At 57.4% G+C, this 6000-nt stretch overlaps 1 protein-coding gene across 1 annotated transcript in view; it reads left to right on the plus strand.

Moving 5' to 3' along the window:
* The window catches only part of IGSF21 (immunoglobin superfamily, member 21), a 267753-nt gene that overhangs the window by 210476 nt on the left and 51277 nt on the right, over positions 1–6000 (plus strand). The window lies entirely within an intron of this gene.

Here is a 6000-nt window from a genome sequence, read left to right on the forward strand (position 1 = left end):
TGCGGCTCCTCCAGGGCCCTTAGCGAGAGGCGGTCTCACTGCAGTACCCCACCTCACCCCAGAGCAGCTCACACGGCGCTGGCAAGCAGTTCCGTCAAGCTTCTTCACAACGCATGCGCCCCACCTCGCCCTCCCTACCCCAGATGCTTTGCTGGGTGTCCAGCAAAAGCATGTCCAGAAGATGTGTAGTCTTCTCCGAAGCTGGAGGGCAGACGGGCTGTGCCCAGCGTGCAGAGAGGAGGTTCCAGGGGCACCTGCAGAATGACCACACCTGGCCCCCAGCCGCACGAGGCACACTCTCCACCTGCTGGTTGACCATGAGCATTGGAAGGCCAGAGCAGGGGCCTTTCACCCAGAACCCCAACTCTGAGCATAAGGCGTGCCACACAGTAGGTACAAACTGGAATTTGCAAATTGAGTGGTTGACCCCTTACCCCGCTGGGCCTCAGTTTCTTCAAAAGTAAATAGAGAAAATGGGACAAAAAGACAGCCACGTGCTCAGCCATTCGGGGAATCTGGAGAAAACACCCCACATTCTATACCCCCAAAACCCCTATCTTTTACCCCTCCCCCACCTGCCCTCTTGAGCAGGAAGGTGGGTGTGCTGGACCTGGACAGCCTTTCTGGGCCCTTCCTCGCTGCACTGCAGATCCAGCTGCGTGCTCAGTGAGAAGGTGGCCCTAGTCCCCTTTCCTGGCTGTCTGTGATTGCTCCTGCACGGCTATGGGCAGGATTTAGGGCACCCTAAAATATAAAAGCACACTTAGGACAGGCCCGTTGCAATCAAGATTTGCTTCTCATTTTGGAGAAGCAACGAGCTGTTCTGGGAGACAATGACGTGGCCACCAGGGAACATCCAGGCTGCTCCCCCCAGCTCCCCAGAGGCCCAGGGCCGCCACCCCAACCCTGCAAGGTTCCTGTGGGCTTGGTGAGCCCCCCGGCCCTCACCCACACCTTCCACCCTCTTCCCTGCACAGGGGTGATCTGTCTCGGTGACTCCTGGACAGTTTCCTGAGCCAGGAAGCATCCCCGTCCCGCTGCCCCTCCTCTCACGTGGACGCAAGGTGGGGGGCACCAGAGCACAGGCCCGGAAGACGGGGTTCCAATCCTGAGTCCTACTGGGCGCCCTTAGCCAAATGGGGTGTGGGTCTCCTCGCCGCACAGGTGATGAGGACCAACTTGTGAAATTGTTGGGTTTCACGCAGCTTCTATGCAAAGCCTGAGTCCAATCCCACTGGTGTCTTCTTGAGCACATCACGCTGCGGAGAGTCCCCAGCTCCGGAAGGGTGACAGGGAAGCCCCTTGCAGCCTTCTGAGGAGCCCACTGAATTCCTAGAAAGCACGCCGCCCCCAGTCTGAGCCTGGCCTGAGGCTGTTACTACCTGCTTCTTCACCATGAAACAAACACCTCTCCTGTTCCCTCTCACCAAGCCTCCTAGAGCATCTCTCTATTGTCAGACTCCTGGGGGTGCCGGCAGGTTTCACCTCTTCCTTAGCTCTGTTTTATAGACCATCAAAGTTCTGCTAGGTGAGGGACTGGCTTGAGTCCCCAGCAGGAGGAATGTGAGCTTGGTCAGACCCCAATCTTCCTCATCCTACCCCTAGACCATGCTGCTTCCTCATAGCACAGTTGTGGAAACTGAGGCCCAGAGAGGGGAGGACACTTGCCTAAGGTCACACAGCAGCGCTGATGAGTGGCCAGAGTTTTTTGTATCTCTGAGCCCTGGTGTAGGGGTGGTCCCCAGGCAGAGGGCAGCAGCGGAGAGGGCCAGGAGGTGAGGTAGAAGGGCAGCCAGAGCAGGCTCCTGGAGCCTGATGGGTGAGGCGAGTTGCCAGCAGCCTGGCCCTGTGGGAAGAGGCTGCTCTGGAGTCTTCAGGGCCTTTAGGACTGGCTGCAGGCCGCAGGCCTCTGCATTTACATATAAATGAAGATATTTACAAATTAATGCATCTCAACCAGAGTGAATCCCAGCTCCACAGCTGTCTGAGTTGCTTCCTCTTCAGCTGGGGAAAGTGGGGAGAGAATGAGGTTGAGATTACCCAGAATGGCAGAGAGCAATTTCCCTGGCCGCCCAAAGGAGCCCAGGGACTCCCAGGCTCCCTCCTCCCCTGGAGTTCTGGTGGGGTGACAGGTCTACTGCCTGGGTGGGGGCAGACTGGTGCAGCGTGGCCCAGCACCCTGTCTGTCAGAAACCTTTCTTGCTCTGAGCCTCAGGATTCCCAGCTAGGAACTGGCCTCATTTATGCCCTCACAGGACACTTCATTGTGCACCTACTAGGTGCCAGGCAGGGGTGGGGGGCAATGGGGAACAAGAAAGACGCTGGAGGAACAGAAGTCAGGAAACAGGGACATACAGAAGCCTGTTCTTCATGTGCCAGGGACTTGGTGACCCCATGAGCCAAGTTCACCTCGGCTACAACAGGGGTGTTGGGCGAACCCCCAGGCTCCTCATCCCTCAGGTGAGATAACGCTCCACCGTCCCCACATTCCCTTAGAGGCTCCCCCAAAATTACCTCCACGGGGCATGAATAGGCTGCTTCTCGCCAGGCTTTTCCAGCATTTTCCCCAAATGCTGACCGAGAAAAACCCGGGGAGACTGTTCCCACCTTCGGGCGTTTGCAGGTAGTTTGTATAGGTAAGAACAGTGAGTCCCTGGTGTCAAAAGTGCACCTGTTCTGGGTGGTGTCTGGCTTTCTGTAGCTCAGGGCTTTGGCTGGTGAGTTACCTTCACCCGAAAGGTAAGTAAGCTGGCATTATCTGTGCGTGGGGGGGGTGCCAGTGCCCTGGGCGATGCCAGGCTGGGTCCTTGCTCCGTTGAAATCTTCATCGGGCTCTTGGTCATTATTGGGGGTGAAAGTCAGGCTGCTTCGCAGACAGGACACGTCTATGCTGATGACTCCATTCTCCACTTGCTAGCTTGTTGGGGGGGGGGCGGGGTATCCCAGGACATTCGCAATATATGCACGCTAATAAACCACTTGCTCCCAAATCCTGGTCTGGGGGCTGCAGCTCAGCAGTCCCTCCTGTGGGCGGTAGACATGGTGACTGTCCCACCGCTGGCCTGCTCGTCCTGCTCCGCCTCGTCCCTTACTCACTGGTTCTACTGGGCCAGCACAAGTCATGCGTGGTGCTTGCTGTCCCCCACCAAGGGGAAGACAGTGTGGGCAGAACTCACTAACCCCGCAGAGCGTGGCTCCCCGAGGGTGACCTCCTCAGGTCAGGGCGACTCAGGGTGAACCCCGCCAGCGCCACCCTCCACTGCTGTGCCTTCCACCCAGAGCGCCTGCTATCCCTGGGCTCCCCCCTCTGCTCAGTGTCCAGCGGAGCACCAGCAGGCCCCGCTGGCCATCATTGGTGGCAAGGGGATCTGAGCTCAGGGAGTTAAATGTGCTCCCGTCCGCCCACTGCTGCCCCTCTTTGCCCAGCCCACTGGTCCTTTCAAGCCAAATAAATGCTGCTTCCTCCAGGAAGCCGGCCCTGACTTCCCTGGGGTCAGCTGTCCCAGGGTCCCTTCACACCCTCACTGTCCTGACACTGAGCACTGGAAGTCTGCCTCGGGCTCTGTCTGTCTTCACCGTTGTCTCCCCAAACCCCGCAGCCCCTGTGAGTGGGGGACTGCACCCATTTGGGGGATAGGCGACTCAGTAGTGGTGAAAGCAGAGGTGGCTTCTCTCACTGCAGCTCTCCTGAGGGGTGAACTTGGGAAGGAGCAATTCAGGCCCCAGAGGCCCCTGACATTAGCATCTTGGCTTCATCACAGACTTGAGCGATTGTTGTGTCAGGGACAGTGGTGGGGGCGAAAGGGAGAAGGCCAGCCAGGCCTGCTCTATGAGACTTACATGGTGGGGACAGAGAGACCGGCTATAAAACCATGTAAAATAATAAGGGAAAATATTTACAATGTGTAATGAGTGCAGCGAAGGATATAAGGTCACGTGATGGAGAAAGACGAGTGAAATGGAGTGTGTGTGTGTGTGTGTGTGTGTGTGTGTGCACGCGCGCGCACTTGGGGGTGTGCTGGAAGGTTTCTGGTAGGAGATGGCAGACAAGAGCTATAGATAAAAAAGAAGCCAGGCACACAGGGCGAGGCTGGGGAAGACTGCCCAGGCGGAAGGCAAGCAAGTGCAAAGGGCCTGTGCGAGGAAGAGCCTCGTGCGAGGGAGCCGCGTGCCCAGCGTGGCCAGGGCGTGAGCCAGGACGTGCGCCACCACCTGCTCTGGAAGTGGCCTTCGGGACGCCCCCGACGGCCCTAGCCCGGGGTGATGTGATTGTGCAAAGCTCCCTTTGGGTGCTACCTGGAGGAGCAACTAGCCCTCCCCTGAGCAGAGGACTGTGGGCGAGGAGAGAGTTCTCACCGCAGGTCTCAGGACTCCGTTTCCAGCTCTGAGTAAGGCTGGGAGAGGGGGCTGGGCAGACCCTCACCCAGAGCCAGCAGGGTGGAAAGTGAGTAGGGCTCCAGCCTCTAGCCAGTCTGATGTCCCAGCCCCCCACCCCTCCCCAGAGCAAGCAGGCACCATCCCCATGCGGCATCAAGTTGAGAACAGCTGGCTGGGTGGGGTGCAGCCTGGGGCTTGGAGAAGAGTGCACAGCTACACCTTCCTGATTCATATTTATCAGGGGAGGGAGATGTGGGAGAAACCAAGTAAATGAACAAAGAGCCTGGAGGGTGGAGGACGTGGGGAGAAATGCCACTTCCTTTATTACTCTAAGATGCACCCGTTCACGACTCCCGCCACAGAGGTGGCGCGTTGGCTGTATTCAGAGCACCAGAGCTGGGTGCAGTGGCCAAAGGTGACCGAGACGCAGCCCCTGCCTGTGCGGAGCTTAAAGCCTGCTCCCCCCCCCCCACCACCATTAGCCTATTCGCTCCTCCAAGGCTCCACTATATCTTTTTCATCTCAGTAACCCCGGAACCTACTTGGCATTTAGAGAGGAACAATAAATATTTGTGGAATGAAAGGAGAGAAAGAGGAGATAAAACATGGAGATAAATAGCTAACAATTCAAGTAATAAAGTGATAGCTGTCATAGCAGAGATCCGCATATAATGCAGGGATGAATCAGAAGTGGAGAGTGGGGAGATGGCGGAGAGGGTGGCATTCAAGTGCCCCTCGCCGCGGAAAGAGGTTGTCAGAGGAGCTGGGAGCTGACGCCCTCCGAGCAGGGCGCTGGGCGTGGAGGCAGGAGAGAGCCAAGGGGCGGTCGGGACCCCTGGGGAGCTCACCGAGCTTTCAGAGCAGAAGCCCCGGTCTGTTCACGCGCACAAGCAGCTGGTTTTCCAGTAGACACGCTGGTGTGGGGCCCAAAGAGCAAAGGGGGCTGTTTCATGAAAATCTCCCCCGTCCTTTCCGGGGTGCATCAGCTCCTGGGTGGCCTGGTGATTGGAAAGTCTGAATCTCATAGCTGCCTGCACCTTAGGACTCGTTCATCTCTTTTTCTCCAAAATCAAACAGCACGCAGACATCTTGCCTGCACGCAGGATGGTCATTCGCTTGTTCGCTCATTGGACACCCAGCGAACACACGTTGCACCCCTGCGAGGCCCGCTAGATGCCAGGCGTGTGCCAGGCCTGGGCAGCTGAAAGAGCCCAGGCTCCCAGAGGCCAAGAGAGCTGCCCCTCTCTTCCACCAGGAAATCATCCTGGAATGTAAATGGGCCAGAATGGGCTTGTCACGAGAGCTTTGAGTCCTTCTCAGCCCTTTCTTCACAGTTGATGACGCCTCTCAGTTGCATTGGATGGAGCCCAGAGCCTCCAGCTCCAAGTGAGAGCTGGGTCCCCAACTCAGATTCCAGAGTTAGTGCAGAAGCGAGGGCTGCAGCTCTCCTTCCAGCCACTAGAGGAATTTCAGTCACGTGCTCCCCAAGCTAAGCAGCTGCAAGTCAGTCACTAGTGTCTACATTGCAGGCTAGACCACCTCCATTGGGATCACTGCTGTCTACACTGCAGGCTAGACCACCTCCATTGGGATCACTGCTGTCTACACTGCAGGCTAGACCAT

Source organism: Condylura cristata, unplaced genomic scaffold, assembly GCF_000260355.1.
Source record: "Condylura cristata isolate star-nosed mole 26May11 unplaced genomic scaffold, ConCri1.0 scaffold00008, whole genome shotgun sequence".
Lineage (NCBI taxonomy): Eukaryota > Metazoa > Chordata > Mammalia > Eulipotyphla > Talpidae > Condylura > Condylura cristata.